Here is a 13,525-nt window from a genome sequence, read left to right as displayed (position 1 = left end):
ATATTATATATAAATATAAATAATTAAAAGATCTTATTTTGGATTGTTCATTTTCTGTTGAATTTTTTTATTTTGTGAAAATAATAGTGTCTCCCATCTTCCTCTCCTCTGAAGATGTATCTGTTGCTCTGTATTTTATGCTGGGGAGCTATCCTCAAATTCTAGTGACTCTTTACTCTTTATTCATATTAAAGACATTTATCCATTCTATCTATTTATCCATCTATAAAACATGAAAATACAAAGCTCATTTATATTTAGTGAATCCACTTTCCAAGGAAACTCTTGAGGGCACAGTGTGTTTATATGTGTTTATATCTTGGCAGGCATCTCTGCTGTGAGGTAGTAGGGTTGAGAATCTAGCCATTTTAGTGAGGAATGAAAATTCTCAATCCTTGCCTAGGAACCAGTCCCTGGTTGAGGCACTTTGGGGACTGTGCTTGGGAGCAGTGCAAGAGGGTCTCATCTGCTCACTCTGGAGCTTCCCTGGGCCTTGCTCTTTCCGTTTAGAGCATCTCTGATGGTTGCAGCACAAGTCTGAAGAAGGGAGGACAGGGAATTTACAGGGCAGTGTGAGGCAAGGAGTGGATCAGGGTCCAGCTACTCACATACCATGTTGCAACACTCACTACTACTAATGCCTTGGATACTCATGATCCTTTTCCCATATCACTCCTCTTAAGTGTCACCAGAGGTTCTATAGCTTTTCAAGGCACACCTAAGCTTCTCTTCAATCATGTGCCATCCAACAACAAATTGGCTGACAAGTCTTATTCTGAAGCATATACTAGTTGTGTTATCCTACCTGCTTCATGTTTCTCTGCTTTATAATTTTTCTTAATTAATTTTCCATAATTTTACTAGATTTCTGGCACAGGAAAACATACAAAGCATATTTGGTCTAGGAACACCAGATGTTCTACGACTTCATCATTTTACTTTGCAGTTATATAATTATGAACATCCTGGTCTGGATTATCTAGAGAACTCTATATGTTACCTCACATCAGCCATTATCTCTCACATAGGACTACCAGGGAAGTATTGCCACTACCACTATAATTCGCAAGGGAGAATTATTTTTTGTTGGTTGTAGGGGCTGAATTCTGGGCCTGGGTGCTGTCCCTCAGCTCTTCAGCTCAAGGCTAGCACCCTACCACTCGAACCACAGAGCCACTTCCAGTTTTTTTCTGCTCATGTGGTGCTGAGGAATTGAACACAGGGCTTCATGCGTGTGAGGCAAGCACTGTATCACTGAGCCAACTTCCCAGCCCATTAGGGAGAATTTTTAATTCTGCGATTTTCTAGGGAGCATCAACAAAAGTGAATTCTTCCATAGATTCACCTTTATAGCACCTTATCCCTCTTTTGGCTTCAGAAGTTTGTACAAATAATCACTTGGAGGTAGATGCACATCATTTCTCAAATCACAAGAAAGATTAGAGGAAGGAAGAGAAGAGTTGCTTCATTTCCGTGTGTAGGCATCAGAGCCCCGTTAATCCCTGGAAGAGCCCTAGAAGCCACCTGTCATCTATTGAATAGTGGAAGTGAAAGTGCTTACAGGTGATTAGGGAGAGGGATATGAAAATGGGAGAGAAGGAAGATAGGGCAGAATTAAAGTATTTCACGATGGATTAGTTTAGCCTTTTTTTAAAATCCAGTTTGCTTAACTGCAAAATTAGAACACTGATGGAGGTTCCTCCAAATATTTAAGAGTTCTAGGACTTGATAATTCAGAAATGTGTCCCCTTCCTCTCATATATTCTCCACTCTCATTCTTCATGTTCCACAGTACATACTAATATTTTCGAGTCTCCTGCGTGATTTTCTTTTATCTGATATTATATAATGTTATTTTACTACAGACATTACCCTCTCCCTTCTTTCCTCATTCAGGTAGTACTTTCTAACGTATTATGGAAAAGACTGAATAAGTAGATCTACATGTTCCTATTCTGACATGTTACTGTGAGTTTTATAGTTTCAGCTAAGTGTTTTCCTTAAGAAAGAAAGAAAAACATAACAGTAAATTGTTTTATTGAGTGATGTATCCTCCTATCACAGCATATAAAGTGTAGAGTGGGAAAAAACCTATCACTACTTCAACAAAACTAGAAATTTCTAAATATAACAATATCTCTGCTCTGTATCTCTATGCATACCTAAGACATATGGATGCCCAACTATTGGCTGAATTGGTGCATAGTTGATTTGCTTTGCTTATGAAGATAGTCAGATTGCTGGGACACATCTGTCCATTTTGGCCATCAATGAATGAAATGAATCAGCCATGTAGGGATCAGACTGACTGCTCAGTGATTAATGTGACAAAAAGTGACAAAACTGTGGGGTGAGTTAATCCTTAGGCTTCAGGGCTGTTTGGTGACCATGAAATACAACTCAAATAGGTTTCTATGCTGAGTACTCAAGTTCTCTTATTATACACTAAACTATTAAAATTAGTTCTTTAGTGAAATATTTTCACTTTTGCTATATCAACTTACCAACATTTGCTATCAGGTCCAAGGAAGGACTGTGCTAAATGCTGCTCAGAATAGAAGGATGTGTAATAGAAATGAAGTTTCGAAGACTCCACCAGAGAAAAAGCTAGGATCCAGACACCAGCTGTCAGGAACCTCCTATGTAACCTCCAACCAGTCTTTGTTTTGTCTTACAAATAACTCTCCTCAAGACAATTATAGTTTTGCTCATTATACTTACACATTTAGGATTTTCCTAATGCCTCTTACATTTCAAAATCATTCTTAATTTATCTACACAGCAGAGAAAAAAGCAGAGATGTATTTTTGATGTTGCTTAATTGCATACCATAAATTTCCCTCTTTTACTTTAACTGCAAGAACTCTGAGAATCTGTTATGTTTTCTTTTATCTCAAGACTGTTAAGGTGTTAAATTTTTCTAATTATTTGTATCTTTTCACTTCAAATGTCTACCTAAAAGAACCTACCTTCCCTTTTTCTAAAAAGAAAAACGTATCAAGAACCACTCTGTAGTGTGCACACAAGTAAATGTGCTGGCAGCAGGGCAACCAAGGGTCCTGTTTTACCTAGTGCTGAAGAATGTCCCAAGAAGTGAAATTCCAGTTAGACCATTTCCTTACAAAACAAAAAGTGGGTCCTCTCGAGTGGCAGAATGAAAGAAGGACTGGATGTGGCATGGACGCCACCATCAGAGTTGCAATTTCAATTCCCTCAGTAGAAGTACTCTGCTTTCATTGCTAAACAGCTGTAGAAAGCAATCAAACACCAGATGGATGGATGGATTTAATGACCTTTAAGTTTCCTTTATACCAAGAGATTTCCATTCTGGCTTCTTACTAGAATCATCTGGTTAGCTTTCTAAAAATGATGTGACTCTCTGATTTAATAGGCCTGAAGGCAAGTCCCCAACAACAACATAGATGTGCACCAGCTGAGGCTCACATAAGCTACTGAACCAACATCTTACATACACTGAGATTCAAACTACAGCTCTACAGAAGAGCAAACAAGCTAGACACATGACAAACAAAAATCCACTAGAACTTTAAACATATTGCATGCAAGTTTCTCCACATTTAAAATAAACAAGGCAACACAAACTATTTATATTTATTTGCATGGGTGAATATGTAAATGCTACATGTATTTCTCCTGTCATATTTTCATTCTTATTAGCCATCATCACCAGCTGTTGACATCATGTGTGTGTGTGCGCACACACATACACATGCACAATGCACATGCAAAGGGCCATAGACACATAATATTGATGACTTAAGGGGCTCTAAGGTAGAATATATGAATATTAATGGAATAGTCAAGGAAAATGACTGAAGCAGGAACTGAGGGATCAGGTGGCTATGTCTGAGAAGGCCAGAACTGGGAGGTAAGATATTAAAAGGGTCTAGAGGACTATGTAGTTTTCATTAGCTGGTCAACCAAGATGTTTCAAATAGAGAGAACAAAGTCACTTTAGGGTTGAGTAAGAAGCAATCACATTATCAAACATGCACATGAATACAAGTCACAATTCACATTCTGAGCAAAACAAACTATATCAAAGGATGCAAATAGCTGTGCACAAGGTTAACTATTCGGCAAAGGACAAATGGTCAACTCAATCACTGTTGGGTGATAACTACCAAAAACATTGAAAAGGAGGATTAGTCTGGCCAATGATACACAGGTGGTTCAGCACACACGTAATAACCAGGCACATTGTTCTACAGTGCAAAGAACAATCACTCAACGGCAATTTCACAGCCCCTTCCCTCTCATGAGGAGACCTGGTAGCCCACATGTAAGACAAATGCTCTGTAGATCTGAGCCAAATATCCAAGTTTCCTGCTTTATCTGTCCAATGATGTTTTAATGATGAAGAAATAGATTTAGAAAAAAATCATGCAAGAGGTACATGATATTTTAAATGTCATATGAGCAGTCAATCATTAATTTTCAAATTACTTTTATAATGTGATGGCCTTTATCTGGATTTTGGAAGTAAAGCTCCACTGTTTTATTTGTCATTGCCTCCTAAAATAGTTAATTTTCATATTTTCCCAATACATGGTCTTCATGTAAGACATTAACTATTGCCAATGGATGATCTGGGCAAACATCAACTCAGGAACTCAGTTGGCAAAATCACCATTTAGAAGTAGGCACCACTGGTTATTTCACACATTATTAACTTATATTACAATTCAAATAAGCTTACAGCTGGCAAAAAATCTCTTCTGTAAAGTGATCTCAAACATAATAGGCTTAATCAGAGATAAATTAAATTAGGCAGCCATGCATACTATGGCATATTAATTCTGAGTAGTTATTAAATACATTTGGTCTTATCAGTAGCATGAACAACATTGTACACAAACAAATTCTTTAAGAGGCTAGCAAATAAAGTTAATGTTTGGAATGTTGTGTGCCTGGCATTTCCCCATGCCTTCTTAAAATGATAAATAATCTTTTCTGCTAATAATGATTCTAGATTAAGTCCCCATAAATGAGTCAACTTTACTCCCAGGCAATTAGGTAAAAAAACATCAGATAAAACTGCTATGTGTTTTTGATTTTTCCAATGTAAAAGTTTCTACTTTCTATGGCAATTTCAAAAAGTAGGTGTTAATGAGCAATGGCTGGAACAAATTTTTCCAAAACGTAAGTCATCAGATATTCATTATATAAAAAGAATAAAAGCATCTCATTCTCTGTTTTGAATGACCTATGTTGTCTTAGAATGCTCGAGGAAGGCAATTATTAAGTCTGAGTACTACTTTATAAATAAAACCATACCAATCTCTCTTTCCTTAAATGGCACTAATCCAAACCAAGTTAGTATTCAGAGTCCACATGCTAGCAAATGGTGTTTTTGTGAAGGAAAATGAAAAGATGCACCTAAGACTCATCTACCTTCTTCCCCATGCTCTCACATACTTGTTACTTTCCTGGATGCCCTTTTGCTACATTGTCTTGTTCTGTTATTAATCATCCAGCAGCCCTTTAATTTCTGTATGCACAAGCAATTCAAGTTACTAGGCCTGAACCCCACCTCTGCAAGTCTGAGAAACATGTTTGACATTCTTTGTGCTTTGCACATTTAAAACCCAATGTAAGGTGACAAGAACATTAAGCTGTCCAGTGAACAAAATGTGAACCTAATCACTATCTGTTCTTAGCCATGGGTACAATAATTGGCAAATTAAAATGACTGAGAATAGCTGGGCCACCTGCATCAGAAAGCATCATCTTGGAACAGCTAATGAAGATAAATGCCCACAGCTAGCTTTACTGATAACTCCTTCAATAGCACAGGACCCAGTTCATTTACTGTAAAGTACAAACCATGCAGAACTTTTATTATTTTAGGAAAAAACCTAGCCACTTTCCAGATCTTCTATACACATCCTGATTGAACTGAAACTATTAATTCCTGAAAAGCCAAGACTTAATTTTTAAGCTGTTAAACTAAAACTCAACTAATTATTAGATCTGTTGTTTTGTGCAGATTCAAGTAAATTTAAATGCTACACATCCAATTCATCTATTATTGGACAATGACTGAAAATCTCCTATATGCTGGTACTTTTACTGATACATGGCCAGTATTATGAATGAAATCTCTATAATAGGGAGTTAGAACAAAACTACAAGAAAGAAGAATTCATGATGCATACATACATACAACAAAGAACATTGTATAGGTTAGGCATGGCAGCACAATCTTATAATACTAGGACTTATGAGCCTAAGGCAGAAGAAGAAAGAATTCCAGGTCAGCCTAAGTGACAGAAAGACCCTGGCTCAAAAAAAACCCCACCAAAAACAATAAATAACAACCAAAAAAAAAACCTACTGGGAAAATGATTTCATGATGTGCCTCTTCCATGAGAGCCTTTCAAGAGAAGGTTAATTCAAGCTGAATTCTAAGATTATTTCTGAAGAGATTTTTGAGGGTACATAAGTTTGAGAATGATCATCCCTGCTGAAAGAAAAGCATGTTCAAAATCAACAAGAAGTTCATAGCTGGCTTGAAGCACTGAAGTAGCCTTCAGGGTATATAAAGAAAATAAATACAGAGAATAAGAGTTCACCAAACAATGATGATAAAAGACAAGAAAGAGGGAGAATATGACAGTTCTGGAAGCCATGTCAAAAATTATGGATTTAACCTATAAGGTGTTAATTTCCATAACACACATCAAGAGAAGCCTGGGCTCTCAGCAGGGAGGAAAAGTGATCAATGAGAGAGCAGAGCAGTCAGTATGTAGGTACTACACTGACCACAGCACATTTGCTAACATCTGTTTTATAGATCAAGGCTTCATTTTATTATTGTTTCTATATGGATAACTTTATATTTTGGAATAATTTTAGATTTTCAGAAAAGTTGTAAAGCCAATACAGAGAATTCCTGAATACACCTCCTACATTTCCCCTCAGATTAACATCTTCCATTACTATAACACGATTGTCCCAACTTAGAAAATAACACTGGATCCATGAATGGGTGGAGCAAATGATAGAAGAATGCATCATGATAAAATTGAGTGTTCACTGTGTAAGTTTCTTTCCATTCTTCCCCATGGTTAAAGATGTTCATACTACAGTGCCAAAAAAATTAATAAAAAGGGGCTGGAAGGGTGGCTCAGTGGTAGAGTGCTTGCCTTACAAGCCTGAGGCCCTGGGTTTGATTCCTTAGCACCACATCAGCAAAAAGAAAAAAGCCAGAAGTGGTGCTGTGGCTCAAGTGGTAGAGTGCTAGCCTTGAGCTGAAGAGCTGAGGGATAGTGCCCAGGCCCAGAGTTCAGGCCATAGGACCGGACCCCCCAAAAAAAATTAATAAAAAAAGTCTTAAGAGCTGACTCTTTCACAATAAAAGAGGAAAGAAAGAAAAGAGAAAGCATACACAAACTTGTAGCAATTTCTTAATAGTCCAAGACTATATGTCCTCATTCATAAACTATAAGTAAAAAATATCTACTATTTAGAAATTGTAATTATTAAAGGATTATAACAGTTAATATGTGAACAGAGATGTGTCCAGAATAAATAGCACTATGTTAATGTTTTAGTTACTGTTTTAAGAAGCAGGTTGTCTATGGGCATAAAAGCCCCACAAAAATGAAACTTCCAGAAAGAGGAAAACAATGTGAATGGATAAAATCAGATCTGCCAATTTTTTCCCACATGTCAATGCCATTTTACTAGGATCCCTAAATACATATATATATATATATATATATATATATATATATATATATATATATATATATATATATATATATATCGTGAAACATATTTTTAGATATACTACTTCCTTGACTTTCATTCCAGGAAAATGCTAAAATACAGCATGGAGCATGCAGAGCCCAGAAAAGAAAGTCTGTCCAATGCCACAGCATTCAGCAGAGGTGGATCTTGGAGACAAAACAGGAAAGGAGAAGGAGGAGGGGAGTACTTAGCTGGTACTTTGCCCATACACAATAGGGGATTTTTTGAAATTCACATGGAGGCAACTTTAATTTTCTTACGGATTTCGTCAGTAATGCTTTAAATCACAGCCTATGACGAACCAACTTGTACATGTGCCTTCTAGAACTTCAGCATAATGAGGCTGTACAAAGTAAATAAATATTCCCCAAGTTCAGCATAGACACAAGTTAATACTGCTTATCTCATCACCACCCTTCCCAATAGTCATTTCCAAACTATAATTTAAACATCTTCAATTAATAGACATAGCAACAGACTATTTTCACAAATGACAGAAATGTCAGACAGAAAAAAATAACATTTCCTACATGGTTTATGTCTCATATTACTAAGATAAAAATAGTAAGTACATACTGGTTTTGCTAAGTTATGTTTTCTATAAGATTTACAAGTTTTTAAATACAAGTGGAATTTCTTGACATTATATCTATTGCTTTCAACTTAATGTGTTTGATGAGAAAATTGAGCTCCAAAATACTGAAAAGTAATTATTTCATCCCTTAACTTGTTCTGTCTGTCCATCTGTCTGTCTATCTACCTACCTGCCTATAGATTGTGACAGTACTGGGGCTTGGCCTCAGGCCTGGTACTGTTCCCTATAGCTCAAGGCTGGCACTCTACCTCTTGAGCCACAGCTTCTATTCTTTTTTTGGTGGTTAATTGGAGGTAAGAGTCTCATGACCTTCCTGCTGGGGCTAGCTTTAAACCAGGATCTATATATCTCAGCCTCCAGAATAGCTAGAATTGCTGGCATGAGCCACCAGCACTTAAGTGTTAGAAATATAGATTTTTTTTGCATAAAGATGATAAATAAAACTTCTAAAATACAAACAAGAAATCCATTCTATTCCCCTAGCTCATCTTAATTTAATTTAATTTAATTTTTATTTAATTATGCTGTAAGTTAAATTTTAGGATGGGATTTCTAACAGTGACTGCATTATTCAGAGAAAAAAGTATTTGTGTGTGAAAAAATAAAATAAATAGAAACAGTCTCAGAAAAATTATCTGGAAAATTTTTGCTTATAACATTTATTCAAGTGTTGTCCATATTTTAGCAAAGAATCTGGAGAAAAGACTCATGAAAGTATGTAGTTCTTTGTCTATGTAGAAAGGGATTCCTCTCTCCTACCTCCAGCCATACTTCTTGGCTATCAATAGAAGCTAGAGATAAAAATTAAAGAAATTCTGGCTGCATGCCAAATCCTGGGATGAATAGGGAAGAAAAAAATGGATTGGCAATTACTCCTCTTCCCTTATCTTCCCTTCCCTCTCTCCCTCCTGAAGTAGGGGTTGCTGGCTGTCTCCACTATCTAACTTTTGTCTGAGTGGAAATGCTGGCAGAGAGTCAGGCGCTCCACTCATAGATGTCTTTTTATCCTTTCCCTTGAGAGAAACCTTACTGTTAGAAAATTAAAATTATGTGTCATTTACAAGTCATCTTTCTGAGTTAAACCACTAATATACCTGTAGTCTCAATCTATCTTTTCAATTTAATTTGTAATAAATTCAAAGAAGTACTTTAGGAGACCTGCATTCACATTAATTTTACCACTGACTTTAGGTGGATTCACTGTTTGCAACATTAATACTGTTGCTTATTCTGGTTAAAGTACAAACTTCAGCAGTTATTCCAAGAGTGGGTCATCTTATGAGTAAAACAATTACAGGCAAATTAGGGATTGATGAGGCAGGAGAGGGAGGGTGTCTGTTGTTGCTATGGAGATTTTCATCTACCACAAGTTTATTTTGCTGTATCATTTGAGAATGCACAACTGCCCTTAAAATTAAATATTGCTTCATTTCAACAAGTCTTCTCATCCTACTTCATCCAAATTAGGAAGGCTTTCCTATATTAATTTTATCTCTTATACAAGCATCCTTGAGACTTTGTCCTTAATTATTTATGTCGGTCTCCAGTATAAGAGTACACTTGAAATTTAAGATTTTTCTAAGTTCCTAACACTTATCTGTTTTGTTTTCTGCCTTGTCTTATTCATCTAATTTTGTCTTCTCAACACTATTGAAGATAGTACCTTCTCATTAAATTTCAAACAGCTGTTTCTATATAAAACAATGCAGATTATGGCTTCAATTTATTCAAAATGAAATTGCTGCTGTTGTTATCCTCTAAGAATCATGCTTGTCTTTTTTACTTTTTCATTCCAAATTGTAATGCTTATTTTCTCAAATTTTATTTGAAAAACTTATAATCCAAAATCATGGCCAATCTTCTTCTGCTAAGCTATTTGATGGTCTAATTGTCACTTTAAAAAAATCATGATCAGGAAAAGATCAAAATGTGGAAGAAGACAGCATGTCTGTCAGTAGACATATTGCCTGTGTTCCTCCACAGACTTTTTGGGCTGTCATCAAAATCTAGTGCCTCCATCCCAGATCCAAGATTCCTACATCCACTAATGTTATCCTTTAAGGTCGTTGGAGAAAGAAAGAAAGGCAATTCATCACCATTCAACCAGCATGGCAAGATAAATTTAAAAGAATATAGAAAAAAAGGGAGTTGGAAGGCAGGGAAGGCTGCAGGCCTAGTGGTAATTTGAGGTGAATTCTGGTAGAACAACTGGAAGTAAAATGCATAGAAAGAGTCCAATATTTATTAATACCCATACTGAGTAAGAACGCAACCCATCAGCAGACCTATCATTCTGACAGACGCTGATAAATACCAGAAATTCACTGTATAGAAAATAGCACTAATAATCTCATACTAAACATGTAAGCACTCTCCCTGAACACATTCTACTAACAAACATATGGGAGCTAAGACTGAAAAGTATTTCTCTGCCGAATCTACACATTCACACAGCCTAAGCAGCGTGGTGACAGGCAGCGAAGCAGCCATAAGTAATACAGTGTCAAAATTTCTGACAGAAACTCTATTTTATGAAAATTTATACTCAGTTACAAAAGTCTGCTGAAAACTAAACTTGGCACAAACCTGATCAAATACAACAAAAACAAAGATGAACTGGGGGTGGGGCGAAAGGCCAAGAAGAGTAGACCTACAAACTTGACTTTCAGAATGACCAGAACATTGCAAAGGTAGTTCAGTGTGTTCACTACCTTTTTATATATGAAAATATCATAAAATATGGACACTGATGGGTCACACCTATAATCTTAATCTTTGTTTCTCAGGAGGCTGAGATCTAAGGATCATGTTTCAAAGCCAGTATAGGCAGCCAAATCTGAGAGATTCTTATCTCCAATACTTTTATATACCACATATATGGAAAGAGGCAAGATCATTTACAGTATAGTAATTTCCAGTATCTTAAATGAACAAATTACTTAAAGGAGAAATGGCTGTGTCACCTCTAGAAGTACTTTTTTACTGTTGAATGTTTTTAATTGATTTTAAAGCCATGGCAACAGGTTCAGCCCATATTCACATACAAAAATATAATCCATGAAGAGACAGGGAAGATGGCAGAGGAGAATCTGGAGACTAAACAAGCTCTCTCATAGAAGGCAGTTTTAATGTTCCAGTGAACAGTCCTAAGCCAGTGAATCACACCAAATGTGCCATCACAGTAGAAAGAGTTTGGCCAGAGAGGGAAAATCCAGGATGATTGGTCAAGGAGACAGATCTGAGCACCTTTTGGTAGCTGCCGTCCCAACTGCCATATCAACAGAGAATCTGGGACAAAGTTGCCAGATGTGGTGTGAGTGAATTCTACTCACTACTGGCAAGAACCGACAAGGAGCAGCAATCTTCATCCTGCTGACTGCAGACCAGGGATGGCTCAGGAACCAAGAGTCTGGTGTGAGTAGAACCCTAACATCCTCACTCCTTCTCACAGAACAGGGGCAGGAAGGTAGCTCCTCCCCAACACCAGAGAAGATCTCCATCTTTGATACTGACAAAGCAGCTAGCTCCAAATCAGGCCTTGGAAGAAAACAATAGGAGCCATTCAGCAGGTTCTCAGGAACCTGACCTGACATGACAGGCTCAGCTCCACCCAGGGGAAAGTCTCCCTTCCCAGGAAGAGGAAGTTAGGCCCTTGGAGGAGTGACTTCCTTCACTGGGTAAACAGAGCCAGAGGCTGCCTCTCCCCACTGCAGCCTAGACAGTAAACATAAGCCCTGAGAATGGCTCCAGGCTGGGCTCTGTGAGTGTCTCAGGAGCTATCGCCTCAGAGAAAAGCTACTGATTGCTGAAAGGCCTCAACCCTACCCAGAACCTAGCCTCATCACATCAACTCCAAGCTAGAAGAAGCAGCCTTCTCCCTCTTTTGTGATACTCAAAGCAGATCTCCCTCCCACTGAACTAAACTGGAAGGAGTATCACAAAGTCCTAGGTAAGGCAGAGTTTCTCTCTGCCTGCTCAAACTGACTTAAGAAACCAATCAAGCCACAAGAAAACCAAACACCACAAGCAGACCAGAGAATCCACCAAGAGACCGATTCTGGACACAAGGGAGATACAAGATCTCCCCCTCTCCCCCCCAAAAAATCAAAGAACTTGTTTTTTTTTTTACCTATTTTTAATTTTTTTTAAAAACACTGTTTTCTAACTTTTTTTCCTTCCACAATTTTTATTTTAGGTGTGTGTGTGTGTGTGTGTGTGTGTGTGTGTGTGTGTGTGTGTGTGTGTGTGTGTGTGTGTGTGTGTGTGATTTTCTTTTTATAATCTCTTCTGACCTTTTGGTCCTTTTTGTTTTCTCTTTCATTCTTTTTTGCATGACTTAATTGCTATTCTGCTCATCCCCAGATATATACCAGTCACCGATTATTAGACTTTATCCCTCATTGTGTACATACTTAATTCAGAAATTTATTACTCAATTCACAACCTCTTAAGCTTAACTTATTTAATACTAGCATTATTTCTCTATACCTATATAAATTTTAAGTATTGCAATTTTAAGATATTTTATTTTTTCATTTTTCCTTTTTATCTCCCTCCTCCTTTCATTCTTTTTCTTCTCTCAATATCATTTCTATATACTTAAATAATTTTAAGTGTTTCATTTTTTAAACTTAAATTTTTGTTTTTTCATTTTTTCTTTTTTTTAAATCTCTCCCCTTTCATTCTGTCCTATCCATTTCTCAGATTAAGACTCAGTTAAATTCACTCTTTCCTTTTACCTCTTCACATCCCTCTAATCCTATTTTTCCCCACGATTCTCCCTAAACCTATTATTTTCTGATCTGCTGAATCCCTCTTTGATGTTCTTAGCTCATTAATCCATAGTTGTTTGATATTGAATAGATTGTATCTGTTGAACTAGATTGTATCTTCAGCCATTTTGACTGTACAACTACCGGACTCTGGTTGATAAAATAGTGTTCTGGCACAAAATTGGTGTTATTTCATACCAAATGGGCAAAAAAAACCCAGAGAAACACAAGAAAAATTGCAAATTAGGGTATCTCAACTCCCACTCATGATAATCAGGCGACAGAACAGTTAATGAATAATCCAGAGGAGAGTTCCCAAAAAGCTCTACAAACACTACTGGTAAACATGGTGAATGAAAAGACTGAAAACCTGCAAAGGACT

At 36.9% G+C, this 13,525-nt stretch overlaps 1 protein-coding gene and 1 long non-coding RNA gene across 12 annotated transcripts in view; one reads left to right on the top strand and one right to left on the bottom strand.

Annotated features, from left to right (window-relative positions):
* The window catches only part of LOC138831335 (ecto-NOX disulfide-thiol exchanger 1), a 542,641-nt gene that overhangs the window by 251,465 nt on the left and 277,651 nt on the right, over window positions 1-13,525 (bottom strand). The window lies entirely within an intron of this gene.
* LOC138831337 (uncharacterized) overlaps window positions 1-13,525 on the top strand; it is a 51,310-nt gene that overhangs the window by 11,536 nt on the left and 26,249 nt on the right. The window lies entirely within an intron of this gene.

The sequence above is a fragment of the Dipodomys merriami genome, unplaced genomic scaffold (assembly GCF_024711535.1).
Source record: "Dipodomys merriami isolate MVZ:Mamm:240054 unplaced genomic scaffold, mDipMer1.0.p SCAF_192, whole genome shotgun sequence".
Classification (NCBI taxonomy): Eukaryota; Metazoa; Chordata; class Mammalia; order Rodentia; family Heteromyidae; genus Dipodomys; species Dipodomys merriami.
The sequence above is the reverse complement of the archived record's forward strand: the minus strand, read 5'-3'. Positions and strand labels throughout refer to the sequence as shown.